The sequence below is a fragment of the Pleurodeles waltl genome, chromosome 1_2 (assembly GCF_031143425.1).
Source record: "Pleurodeles waltl isolate 20211129_DDA chromosome 1_2, aPleWal1.hap1.20221129, whole genome shotgun sequence".
Classification (NCBI taxonomy): Eukaryota; Metazoa; Chordata; class Amphibia; order Caudata; family Salamandridae; genus Pleurodeles; species Pleurodeles waltl.
This window is the reverse complement of record NC_090437.1, coordinates 1,069,116,849-1,069,129,680: the sequence shown is the minus strand read 5'-3', so window position 1 is coordinate 1,069,129,680 and position 12,832 is coordinate 1,069,116,849.

Sequence of the window (12,832 nt, the reverse complement as noted above, 5' to 3'; positions counted from 1 at the left end):
AGCTTCTCCGGTCCTCCCATCATTTGCAACAGGTGGTGCTTCGGCTGCTGTAGACCCCGAGGGTCTGCACGGCCTTGGTGATGGCAGCCATATACCCTTTTTCTGATGGTTGCTGACCTGCAGGGAAATGGACACAGGGAAAGATATTAGTCCGACCATCCTGCCTGTTACACTTATGGCCCACCATGCCCGTGCACCTTCCCATCCCCATTAGCACAGACATGGCCCACCATACATGCAGCATGTTGCCCAGGGCCCATCCACCAAACCCCCTACATAAGGCCTTCACACACAGCACTCCATGCATTCACGCCCCATGCATAATACTCACAGTGTACTCACCTGTTAGTGTGGAGGCCCATACAGCATTCGGTACTGGAGTAGGACCCCATCTAGCAGTCTCTCCAACTCCGCAGCGGTGAAGGCAGGGGCCCTTTTCCCAGTGACACAAGCCATAGTCAATTCCAGACACAGGTCACAGCAGCACTTGCAGTGTAGGTCCTCTCCTGTTGTGGGTCAGGTAGCAAGTGGGTGAACAGATAGTAAATGGCAGTCACGTCGGTCTGTGGCAATGCATTCCATCACCACCAGTGTACATCACCATTGGCCACTGCAACCCGTAGGGCCCAATGGGATCCAATGAGGATTTGCACGCGGTTTTCGACCGCCTTCCACAACAGCACATAACTTCAGTGGAATTACCTAATTTCCACATGTCCCTCCATACAGGACAGGGGGACGCCATTTCACGGGGGGCAGGCCATGGCACCTAACTGCACCACAGTACACATAGGCACCATTTGGGCCTATACAACAATATTGTGTTACAGTTACAACATGCAATGCAGTGTAGTGTTTGGAAATATGGAATACTGACCAGTTACTCACCGTTTGCCCCCTAGATTGCAACCGCTGTGGATGAATAGGAGATAGAGACATCCCCCCGTGTACAGGCCCCTCGTGGACCTGGCAACAATGGAGGACAGGCACATTATCCTCACCTATTGGAGGGCCACAATCACATAGCTGTGTGCCCAATTGGAACCTGAACTGATATCCGCTATCCGTCAGCCCACTGGGATCCACCCTCTTGTGCAAGTCTTATCTTTGCTCCATTTCCTGGCAAGTGTCTCCTTCCAAGTGACAGTGGGCTTGGCAGCAGGAATGTCTCAGCCAATGTTCTCAATAGTGCTGACCAAAGTGTTGTCTGACCTGATTAAACACATGCGGAGCTACATCGTTTTCTCCAAGGTGAGGGATTTGGCCACAGTGAAAGCTTATTTCTATGCTAAGGGACATATCCCCAACATTATTGGGGCTATTGATGGTACACATATTGCATTTGTCCCACCCAGGAGAAATGAACAGGTGTTCAGAAATCGAAAGAGCTTTCAATCCATGAATGTGCAGATAGTGTGCTTGGCGGACCAGTACATCTCCCATGTCAATGCAAAGTATCCTGGGTCCGTGCATGATGCCTTTATCCTGAGGAATAGCAACATCCCATATGTGATGGCTCAACTCCACAGGCACCGGGTGTGGCTAATAGGTGATCCCTGGTTCCCACCCAGGGGTTGTTGGTGTATGGGTATGGTTTGGGCCCTAAGGGTTAGTGTGTGTCTAACAGTTGTCCCTAAATATTTTCAGGTGACTCTGGTTACCCCAAACTCCCATGGCTACTGATCCCTGTGAGGAATCCCAGGACAAGGGCAGAGAAACGTTACAATGAGGCACATGGGCGAACAAGAATAATAATAGAAAGGACATTGGGCCTCTTGAATGCCAGGTTTTGTTGCCTCATCTAACAGGTGGATCCCTGTACTACTCACCCAAGGTGTGCAGATCATTGTAGCATGCTGTATTTTGCACAACCTTGCCTTACGTCACCAGGTGCCTTTTCTGCAGGAGGTGGGCGTGAGGCATCAGTGGACCCTGTGGACAGTGAAGATGAGGAGGCAGAGGATGAGGACAACAGAAGTGCTATAATAAGACAGTACTTCCAATGACACACAGGTAAGAGACTGTAATTACACTTTACATGGACAGTTTTGTATTTGACAGTGTCACTGGCAGGCTGATTTTCCCACTTCTATGGCCACTTACTGTAGAATTTGGCATCTCTATTTTCAGATATTTGTGCCCCACTATCGGTCCTGGTGTGTTGACTGCAGCCAACTGCACATCATTCCTATGTATGCATTACTGTACAGGTATATTGCAGTGTTTAAAGCTTGTTAAACGAATACATGGTTAAATGATTTGACAGACTCCATACTTGTATTTATTCAAATGGTGTTTATTCAAGTGCAAATGATTAAAGGGGGATGTGCAATGGGCTGGGATGATGATGGAGGAAAGTCCAGGATTGAGTCCAGTCTATTTGTATCAGAGGTGCATTGTCCAAGGGTGCACAGGAAGGGGAGCAATGGCAGTTTGAGGTGGACAGGGTGACAGAGTGGGACACAAGGGTGACATTCAGGAGAGTCTTATTTCCTGGCAGGGTCTTGGCAATGTTCTTGGCTTCTGACTGGATCGCAGGGACCGTTTGCGGGGTGGTTCTCCTTCTGCAGGGGGTGGGGTGCTGGTGGCTGTAGGAGGCTGGCTTGGCTTATAGTGGGTACCTTGTGGTACCTACACGTTGTGCCAGGTCCAGTTATCCCTTATTAGTAGATTAATACTGTTCTAGCAGCTTAGGCTGATAGAGGTAGCTATATCAGAGCAGCTTAGGCTGAACTAGGAGACATGCAAAGCTCCTACTATACCACTTATATCATATAGCACTATCTCATAAGAAACAAAATACTCAGAGTTACTAAAAATAAAGGTGTTTTATTTTAGTGACAATATGCCAAAAGTATCTCAGGGGATATAACCCTTAGGAGGTAAGTAAAATACACGAAATATACACACAAACCAAAATCAGGTAAGTAAACAGTTAGAAAAGTAGTAGAATACAATAGGATGCAATAGGACACAATAGGCCTAGGGGCAACAGGAATCATATACTCCAAAAGTGGAATGCGAACCACGAATGGACCCCAGGCCTAGTGTAGAGTGTAGAGGGTTGCTGGGAGTATAAGAAAACACTAAGGGTGTCCAAGATACCCCACCCCAAGACCATGAAAAGTAGGAGTAAAGTTACCCTACTACCCCAGAAAGACAGTAAAGTCGAGATAGGGGATTCTGCAAAAGCAACAACTGACTGCAAAGCACTAAAGATGGATTCCTGGACCTGAGGACCTGCAAAGGAAGGGGACCAATTCCAAGAGTCACGCAAATGTCCATGGGGGGGGCAGGAGCCCACTAAACCCCCGGATGAAGGTGCAAAAGGGCTGCCTCTGGGTGGAAGAAGTCAAAGATTCTGCAACAACAGAAGATGCCAGGAACTTCTCCTTTGGTCAGAAGATGTCCCTCGGGGAGCTGGAGGATGCAGAGTTGTTTCCACAAAGAAAGACTGCAAACAAGCCTTGCTAGCTGCAAGATTCACTGTTGAAGAAAATGGGTGCAGCCTGGGCCCAGGAAGAACCAGGAGGTCGCTCCTTGGAGGAGGAGACAGAGGGGGCACTCAGCAACAGGGAGAGCCCATGCAGAAGCAGCCAGCACCCGCAGAAGCACTTGAACAGGCATTCAAGAAATCTGAGCATGGCTGTCATCTCAACACAACAAAAGAGGGTCCCACCATGCCGGTGATCAACTCAGCGAGTTTAGCAATGGAGGACAGAGTGCTGGGGACCTGGGCTGTGCTGTGCATGAAGGAATCCTTGCAAAAGTGCACAAAAGCCCTAGCAGCTGCATATCACGCAGTACACAGGATTACTGTCTGGTGTGGGGAGGCAAGGAATTACCTCCACAAAATTTGGACACAAGGACCACTGGACTGTCGGGGTCACTTGGATCCAGCTATTGTGTTCCGGGGACCACGCTCGTCAAGATGAGAGAGGACCAGTGATGCAGAAGTTTGGTGCATGCGTTAGCAGGGGGAAGATTCCATCGACCCACAGGAGATTTCTTCTTGGCTTTCAGTGCAGGGTGAAGGCAGATAGCCCTCAGAGCATACACCACCAGGAAACAGTCGGGAAAGCCGGCAGGATTAGGCGCTATAATGTTGCTGGTAGTAGTCTTGCTACTTTGTTGTGGTTTTGCAGGTGTCTTGGAGCAGTCAGCGGTCGATCCTTGGCAGAAGTCAAAGAGGGAGATGCAGAGGAACTCTGGTGAGCTCTTGCATTCGTTATCTGACAAGAAACCCACAGGAGAGACCCTAAATAGCCCTCAGAGGAGGATTGGCCACCTAACCAGGTAAGCACCTATCAGGAGGGGTCTCTAATGTCACCTGTTGGCACTGGCCACTCAAGGCCTCCATTGTGCCCTCACACCTCTGTATTCAAGATGGCAGAGGTCTGGGACACACTGGAGGAGCTCTGTGCACCAACCCTGGGGTGGTGATGGACAGGGGAGTGGTCACTCCCCTTTCCTTTGTCCAGTTTTGCGCCAGAGCAGGGCCTGGGGGATCCCTGAACCAGAGTAGACTGGCTTATGCAAGGAGGGCACCATCTGTGCCCTTCAAAGCATTTCCAGAGGCTGGGGGAGGCTACTCCTCCTCAGACCTTAACACCTATTTCCAAAGGGAGAGGGTGTAACACCCTCTCTCAGAAGAAATCCTTTGTTCTGCCTTCCTGGGACTGGGCTGCCCAGACCCCAGGAGGGCAGAAACCTGTCTGAGGGTTGGCAGCAGCAGTAGCTGCAGAGAAAAGCCCCGAGAGCTAGTTTGGCATTACCCAGGGTCCATGCTGGAGCACCAGGGATGCATGGGATTGGCACTCCAAAACCACATTTGGCATGGGGGGACAATTCCATGATCTTAGACATGTTACATGGCCATATTCAGAAATACCATTTTGAAGCTACATATAGGTATTGACCTGTAAGTAGTGCACATGTGTAATGGTGCCCACTGCCACAGACCTCAGGTCCCTGATCATCCTGTGTTTGTGGTGTGGCCTGGGTCCCTGTAGTGGTGGACACACTGCTGATTGACGTGTCCTCGGGAGAGATGTATTGGCCCACTGGGTGGGTCCCGTGGTGATGTTTCCTGAGGGGGGAGGCTCTGTGGTGGTATGAGACTGTACCTGGATTACCGACTGTCCAGAGATCCCTGGTGGGCCAGGTTGGTCATCCAGATCCAGGCATCCAGAGCTACTGTCATCACTGCGGGCCTCTTCTCGGGGTGGACTGGAAGCTGCTGGCACCTCCTCTCCGGTGACGTTGGGTAAGAGACCTGTGGGGATGTAAATGTGGTGTTATTGTTTCTGTGTGTGACATCTTGTGCATGGGCGTGTTGCCCTCTAAGGTTGTTATTGCCCAGGCAGCTTTGCCTTGTTTAAGTAGTTATTTGGTGGGCTAGCTGTTTCCCTTTAGTATGCATGCTTTAGTGATAGGTGTCCATGCAGGTCTGTGATGGGGGTCCATGCATTGGTGTTGCATGCAGGGCTTGGTATTGGGAGGGGTGGGTTGTGATGGTGGGGTGTGTAGGAGGTGGTGGAGTGATGGGAGTTTGGGTAAGGGTGGGGGTTTGTGATGGCACGCAGATAGGGGGAGTGATAGTAATAGAGATTTGACTTACCAGAGTCCAGTACTTCTCCTACTCCTGCCAGGCCCTCGGGATGCATGATTGCCAAGACTTGCTCCTCCCATGTTGTTAGTTGTGGGGGAGGAGGTGGGGGTCCACCGCCCCCGTCCTCTGTACAGCTATTTGGTGTCCTGCTGCTATGGAACGTACCTTCCCCCATAGGTCGTTCCACCTCTTCCTGATGTCACCCCTTGTTCTTGGGTGCTGTCCCACGGCGTTGACCCTGTCCACGATTCTCCGCCATAGCTCCATCTTCCTAGCAATGGATGTCTGCTGCACCTGTGATCCGAATAGCTGTGGCTCTACCCGGATGATTTCCTCCACCATGACCCTTAGCTTCTCCTCAGAGAACCTGGGGTGTTGTTGCGGTGCCATGGGTGTATTGTGAGTGGTGTGGGTCAGGGTGTGTGGCGTGCTGTGTTGGGGTGTGTGATGTAGTGTGCGTGGATGGTGTATAGGTTATGGTGGTATGTGTCTGTGGTCTTGTCTGTGGTTTTGTTATCTCTCTTGTGGCACTTGTTTGTAATGGTAAAGGGTTGTGTGTAATGTAGGTGTGTGTTTTATAGTGGTGAGTGGGTGTGGTGTAGTGTGTGTATGTGTGTCAGGTGTGTGATGTAGTGCGCGTGGAGGGTGTATAGGTGATGGTGGTATGTGTCTGTGGTCTTGTCTGTGTTTTTTTTTTCTCTCTTGTGGCACTTGTTTGTAATGGTAAAGGGTTGTGGGTAATGTGGGTGTGTGTTTTATAGTGGTGTGTGGGTGTAGGTGTGGTGTGTGTATGTGTGGCAGGTATGTGTAAGTTGAATTGTCCAATGGGGTGTAGTTTTGTTAGGTTGTGTGTATTTTGAGCGCGGCGGTATGTACCGCCAATGGTTTAGTGCCATTGACTGTCCGCTGGGGTGATTCGTGGGTCATAAGGCTATGGGCGTAGTTCTGTTGGCGTAACGGTTTATCACTGACCTTTGGGCTGGCGGACTTGTGTGTGTGGCTGTATAGTGACGGATTGCTATGTGTTGGTCATAATATGGGTGGCGGTAATCTGCTGCGGCGGCAGTATGTTCGCTGCAGTCAGCATACCGGTAAGTGGGATTTACTGCCAATGTCATAATGAGGGCCTTTGTGTGAAAACATTGCCTTCTTTGTGCATGGGAAATTATAACCAAGCATCAAGAATTGCCACGTTGCCACGGTTTGCGTTGACCATATCTGTAGCTCTGTGATACAACTTAATGATCTTCATTGAACAATACGTTTCAATGGGTAATTAATATGGATGCAAGGGTTCCATCTCAATTAAACCTGCTATAGGAAGTATGCAATATGAGCAAAATACGTTAGGAACTGTGAAAAATATTGTATTTTATTGCCATCGTTTCATTTACCATGCTCCACGATTTTTTGTTTTTTGAAAGACCATCGGGCATAAAAACTGATTTATTTCGAGACAATGTCTATTTTTGCTAACTATTTCGCTACCATCACATTACTCTATTGATAAGAGCCGTTTTTGCTGAGATGTTGTTAAACGCGTGGATCTTTTAGTATACATATTTGCCGGTGGCATGTAAGCGTCTGACAAAACTGCCAAATCGGAGATATTTTGATTAAATACTCAGTTTAATGTAGCATCCCTCATTATTTTTAGCAACTACTGAGTGCTCTGTAGCCTTTAATGTAATTGTCTCAGGAATCACAGAAAGTCTGGTTGACCTCATGTTCTTAGCCTTGACCCTTAAAGTATCTTTAGGATGTGAACTGAATTGGAAATATAGCTATTACTTAAGGAAATTATATTCTGGTAGCTTGAACGAGCTCAATAAGCAAGTGTTCCACGTAGAAACATTAAAAGATATTTGTGATGGCTCATGTATGTTTCATAACGTGGAACATGGTAAAAAGCATTTGATGTTATTTTTTTTAAGTTTTATGCTTCTTGTTGGGGAAGGTGTGCACATTCAAAATTATATGTGGAGTCCACAAAAACCACAGCATTCCATCGAAAGTATTATGTTTTAAATGATTAGCCGATTCGAACAAAATGAACATCTTGATTGAAAAAGCACAAATTTATGTTTGAAATTTGTATTTAAGTACTACACAGTTGGTGATAGCAGGGCCAGCTTTAGTGTTGGTGGAGCCAAGTACCACAATATTTTTTGCCGGCTCCCACCTACTGACCTCCTTCTTTTTAGATTGCCTCACTACCACCCTCCAATGGTGGCCCTCATCTCTCCTAAGCCCATCCCTCACATTTATTTATTTTATAGCACTATTCATCCCATCGTAGACTGTCAGGCTGCTTTATATCATAAACATATTAGGGTAGACATCAGAAGCATAAAAAAGTCATATAAATGTGTAAATCAATGTATAGGAAACGTTGCTTAAGGTACTGAGGACAGCAGGGTGTAAGTCAAATGTCATCCATACTGGTAGGTTTTGTTTCTTAAAAGTGATTGGTCTGGGGAAATGAGGGTTCAGATTTATTAGGTTTTCATTAAATGCAGTAACCAAACTTGCTGTGCTCTGTGAAAAGGTGAGAGCACAGCACCGAGGGCCTCATTTACAAGAAACTGACACATCGGCTCGATGCATCAGATTTCTTACACTGCGTGACAATTCCCTAACAACACCATGCATGTGCTGTATTTACTATGCAAAGCTCTATGATGCACGTTTCCACAGATTTGTCAAATTATGATGCATCTGTAGCGCTAAACTCAAGCTTTGCTGGACTAGGTTAAAAAAAAAAATGATGCTACTCCAGCAATGGAAGGAAGGCTCCCATAGTAAAAAGCCCTGCAGCAGTTCGTCGTCTGCTCTGAGCAGGTGTTAAACTTTTGACACAGTGAAGTCTCAGAGTGCCACAGTGAAATGTACATTTCATTGCATCAGTTCTCTGTGACTTTTTGACTGGGAACACCTGTCTTGCATACATTATCCACGGCGCAGAATGTGTTGCAAGGCTTTACAAACTGATACATTGGGCCCTATGCATCAGTTTGTAAATATGGAGCAGTATAAAACACTGCATAGCGCCACCTCTGCATTAAAAAAAAATGATGCAACAGTGGCACAAAGGCCTTTCAGATTAGGCCTCATGTCTGTGAAAACATGGTGCTGATGCTATCTTCTCTGGTGCTGGCATACCTTAGGTTGCCTTGCACCAGTGCATACACACATGCACCATAGTAAACTGTATAGTGCAAATACAAAGATGGAAAGGTGTGTACAAAAAAATATTTTCTCCAGTTGTATGTCTTCCAGGAGGCGGCATACTTATCTGATTCAAATCCCTTACTACCGAAGATAGTAGAAAGGGATTAGTGTCTAACATCATGAGTGGATGCCAGGGAGTCTTTGTATGACTCACAGTACTCCTCTTTGATGCACAGTAGTGCAAAGTGCTTTGTGTTACTTTAGGGCAACTATGCATCACAGTTAAGTATTTATGCTGGAAAGTAAACCCCAGAACAACACTTTGCACCAGGTTTGCCTCTCTTCTGTGATGAAAATCAGATGCAAAGTGTTAGTCATTACACCACATAAACTCAGAATTTGAAATGTAACATAGGGCCCGATTTAGAGTTTGGTGGATGGGGCTACTCCATCACACACATGATAGCTCTCCCATCTGCTGTATTCCATTACTTCCTAATGCATCATAATATGGGGACCGGATATCAGTCATGTTTGTGGCGGAGTAACCCATCCGCCAACTCCTAAATTAAGCCCATAATGATTAGTGGTGTCATACTAATAAAACTGCATTACCACCCAAATTAACCCTTATAACAACCTTAGAATAACATAAAACTGTCCCAGAAACACACAAAACACCAGTTATAAACATAATCATTGCAATTTTAATGCAGTGCTTTAACACCAGTTCACAGTTCAATGTTATATTAGGATTGTAACATATGAACTTCACGTAGCAAAAGGATCTCTGTAACAAAAGCAATAATCCTTTTAGCTATCTGCACAGAATACAAATTTATGATCTGCATGTTACACGTTGTGCTGTGCAGCACAAACATTTACCCTTAATGCTACTTTATCATGAGTCAAAACTACGACCCGATACATCACAGTTCCCTCTATTAGGTTCATTAACGAGCAGAGTTATCATGACAATGATCTTAGCCCTTGAAAAATAGCAAGTGCGAAAACATCTCTGCAAGACGCTCTTACCCTGCATCAGCTTGTGAAAGGGCACACCCTCGACCTTGTTGGCAGGGCCTCGGTCTGGCTCACACATCCCTAAAGCCAGCACTGGGTGATACTGATTGGTAGATGCAGTTCAAATGCATTTTTTAGTTTTTTTATACGTTGGTCGTTGTTAGAAAAATCTGCATGAAATTTGGCACTCACTTACCATTTACAACTATATTTTAGCTTTGAATTTGTGTAGCTCCTGCCATGGGAAGAAACTTTTTCATTTTAGCTCGCTCAGGAACATTTCCTTTCCACTACAGCATGCCAGGTTAGTTGAATGGATTCACATAAAATTTGTTATGCACTAACAAAGCATCGCTTTTGTGCTGGCTGTAAATTCCTCAATAACTTATGACATATTTGTGTTTGAAAAAAGTGGTAGCATTTGAAGATTCTTCAACCATGAAACCGCAATGATATTAAACATTTTACTAATTCAAAATATACTGCAGTGGTTCTTTGTGATTCAAATTATGCAAATAATGTCAGCAAATAAATAGTGTGAAATGAAAATGGTTCCAGTCGATATATTTTACCCAGTTTAGGCAGAGGATCGGGTGATTAACACCCAAAGTTTGTTGAACCTGACAGAAACAGTCTTGCTCCTAGTAGCTGACAATGCACTTTAGCTTTGGCAATTCCTGTACTCTTGTCTTCCCAATTAATCTGCTGCATGTTTCCATCCAGCATTTCGGGTCTACATAGTTACTCCATAGTCCTATATCAGGGACCAAAACGTATACTGGCTGGATTTAGGAGCACCGGTACCAGCTTTAAACAGAAATTCCAAGCTCCCTGTATGCCTAAATCCATCTAATTTGTAAAGAGTGTCTTAATCTGCAAGCACAAATTAAGTAATGTTCAATTGCATATGTTTTCCGATGGATTTATTTGGGGGTATGTATGAACATTTTCCTCGGGGCCTAAATGTTTTGTTTGTGATGTGACTGAGGTTCCGCAATGATGCCAGCAGGGTGGCACTCTGAGGGGGGCCAATGAGGAGGGGGCAGTGTCAGTAAGGTGGGTGTACTGGAAGAGAAGCACATTCAGCTGCTGAACGGCACAATGTGAAACCAGAAAACATGGAATGAATCACCGCTTCCACATTTTACCAAATTGTGTGATCTAGGTAATTGTTTTATTTCACTTTCCCTCCTTTTTTTCATCATCACTTATAAAAGGAAGTCAACATACGTAAATTCAGGATGGGTCATGTTGAAAACCTTCTGTGTTTGATTTATTAAACTATAATGTTGTGTATAGTAGGAACCCAGCCCAAACAATGCACTTAACAACTGACTTACTATTGACATTGTTGTTGGGGTGGGGAAAGAATGAGTGTAAATTTATGGTTGAAAGCTACCTGTTTTTTTATTTTTTTTAAATGCTTCTCAATGCACTGATGTAATGTGATGTACCAAGGTGAAATGGTTCTGTATGTTAACAAATACACATGTTGAATTTTGAAGAGATTTCATCATATTTGTGCACTTTTGCTGCACCATGTCTTAAAAAATAAAGGTATTTCTAAAGTTAAACAGTGCAGATAACCTACTTCCTTCCTTTCTTTAACTTCAGTTAACCTTTACACAAAGGCTTGCCTGTTTATTTAACTTCTTTCTCAGTGTTAGTGCTGAGTCAAGAAAACAGCAGCCTGGTGCTGCTTCTGGCCAGGGGCCCACATGTAAAGGTCAGGTAGGCAGCATGCGGCCCCTGGGCCATACTTTGCGTATCAATGCATCAGAACAAGCCTTCAAGACTTGTGTCCAATCTGTTGTGTTGTCAAAGATTGATACGACAAACCGTTTTCCAAGGCAAACCTCATCTCCTTGAAGGTAGTGTTACACAATGCAGCATGGTCTATCTTGGTACTAAAATATATAAGCACATTACACAAGTACTATTGAAACTTAAATCATTTTTTAAGGAGGACAGGGCAATATATAAAATGGCTTGAATCACCCAGGAGGAGGTACACAACTTCAGTATCTAGCAGCAAAGCTGAAAGTGTCTGGTGGGCTCAAATTATGTAGCACGAATGCATTAATTTCACAATCTGCACCTTTCAAAAAGGCTGTATGGTAGTATAATTTGACTCAGGTAGTGAAGACAGAATTTAGAATTCACACTGGCAGCCTCTAAGATGGAGCTGAAACATTTTCCCTACATTTCTGTGATGGAAATTTCTGGAAACTGCAGGAATCCACAAACTTCCCACCACCCGGCATTGCCCCAACTGTACAGCTAAAATCTCTGCCATACATGTGTGTGTACACATAGCAGAGTAAGCCTGGAAAAATATGAAAAAAGACAATTTTGGCCCTTCCCCTTTGAAGGCATTTGGCAATATTTTTATCCGGGGACCAAGGAAAAGGGAGGGTGGTAGGAAATTTGTGACAGTTAGATATGGATGTTCTCCCCCGACTCAGACAAGATAAGCAGGCAAGTTTGACTAAACCCATCACCGAGGAGGAAATAAGAGTGATTCTAAAAAAGAGTAGTAAAGGGAAAACTCCAGGCCCGGATGGTATCCTGGTTGAATTTTCTCAGGTTTTGGGTGGTTCTATTATCCCTCCAATAGCACAATTGTTTTCAGAGAGTTTTGAGGAGGGTGTTTCGTTGCCAGGTTCTTGGCGTGAAGCCATCATTTCCCTGTTAATCCGGAAAAAACAAAGATAATAGTATGGAATTTGGAGGTGGGGAACTGCCGCACAACAAAATCCATGAGGTACTTGGGGATATTAAATGATATTAAATGATCAGGACGTGGAACGGATTGCTGAGTTTAATATCAGGTCTGTAGTAACAGAGTGTAGTAAGTTAATGTTAGGGTGGGTACACCTTCCTCTCAAAATAATTGTTAATTTGGTTAAAATGATAATCCTGCCCAAATTGAATTTTCTTTTTAATTCTATTCCCTTTTTCCCTTATTAATGGATAATAAGCTCTTGATTATGATTCAGCAGAAAATGAACTCCTTTATTTGGGCAC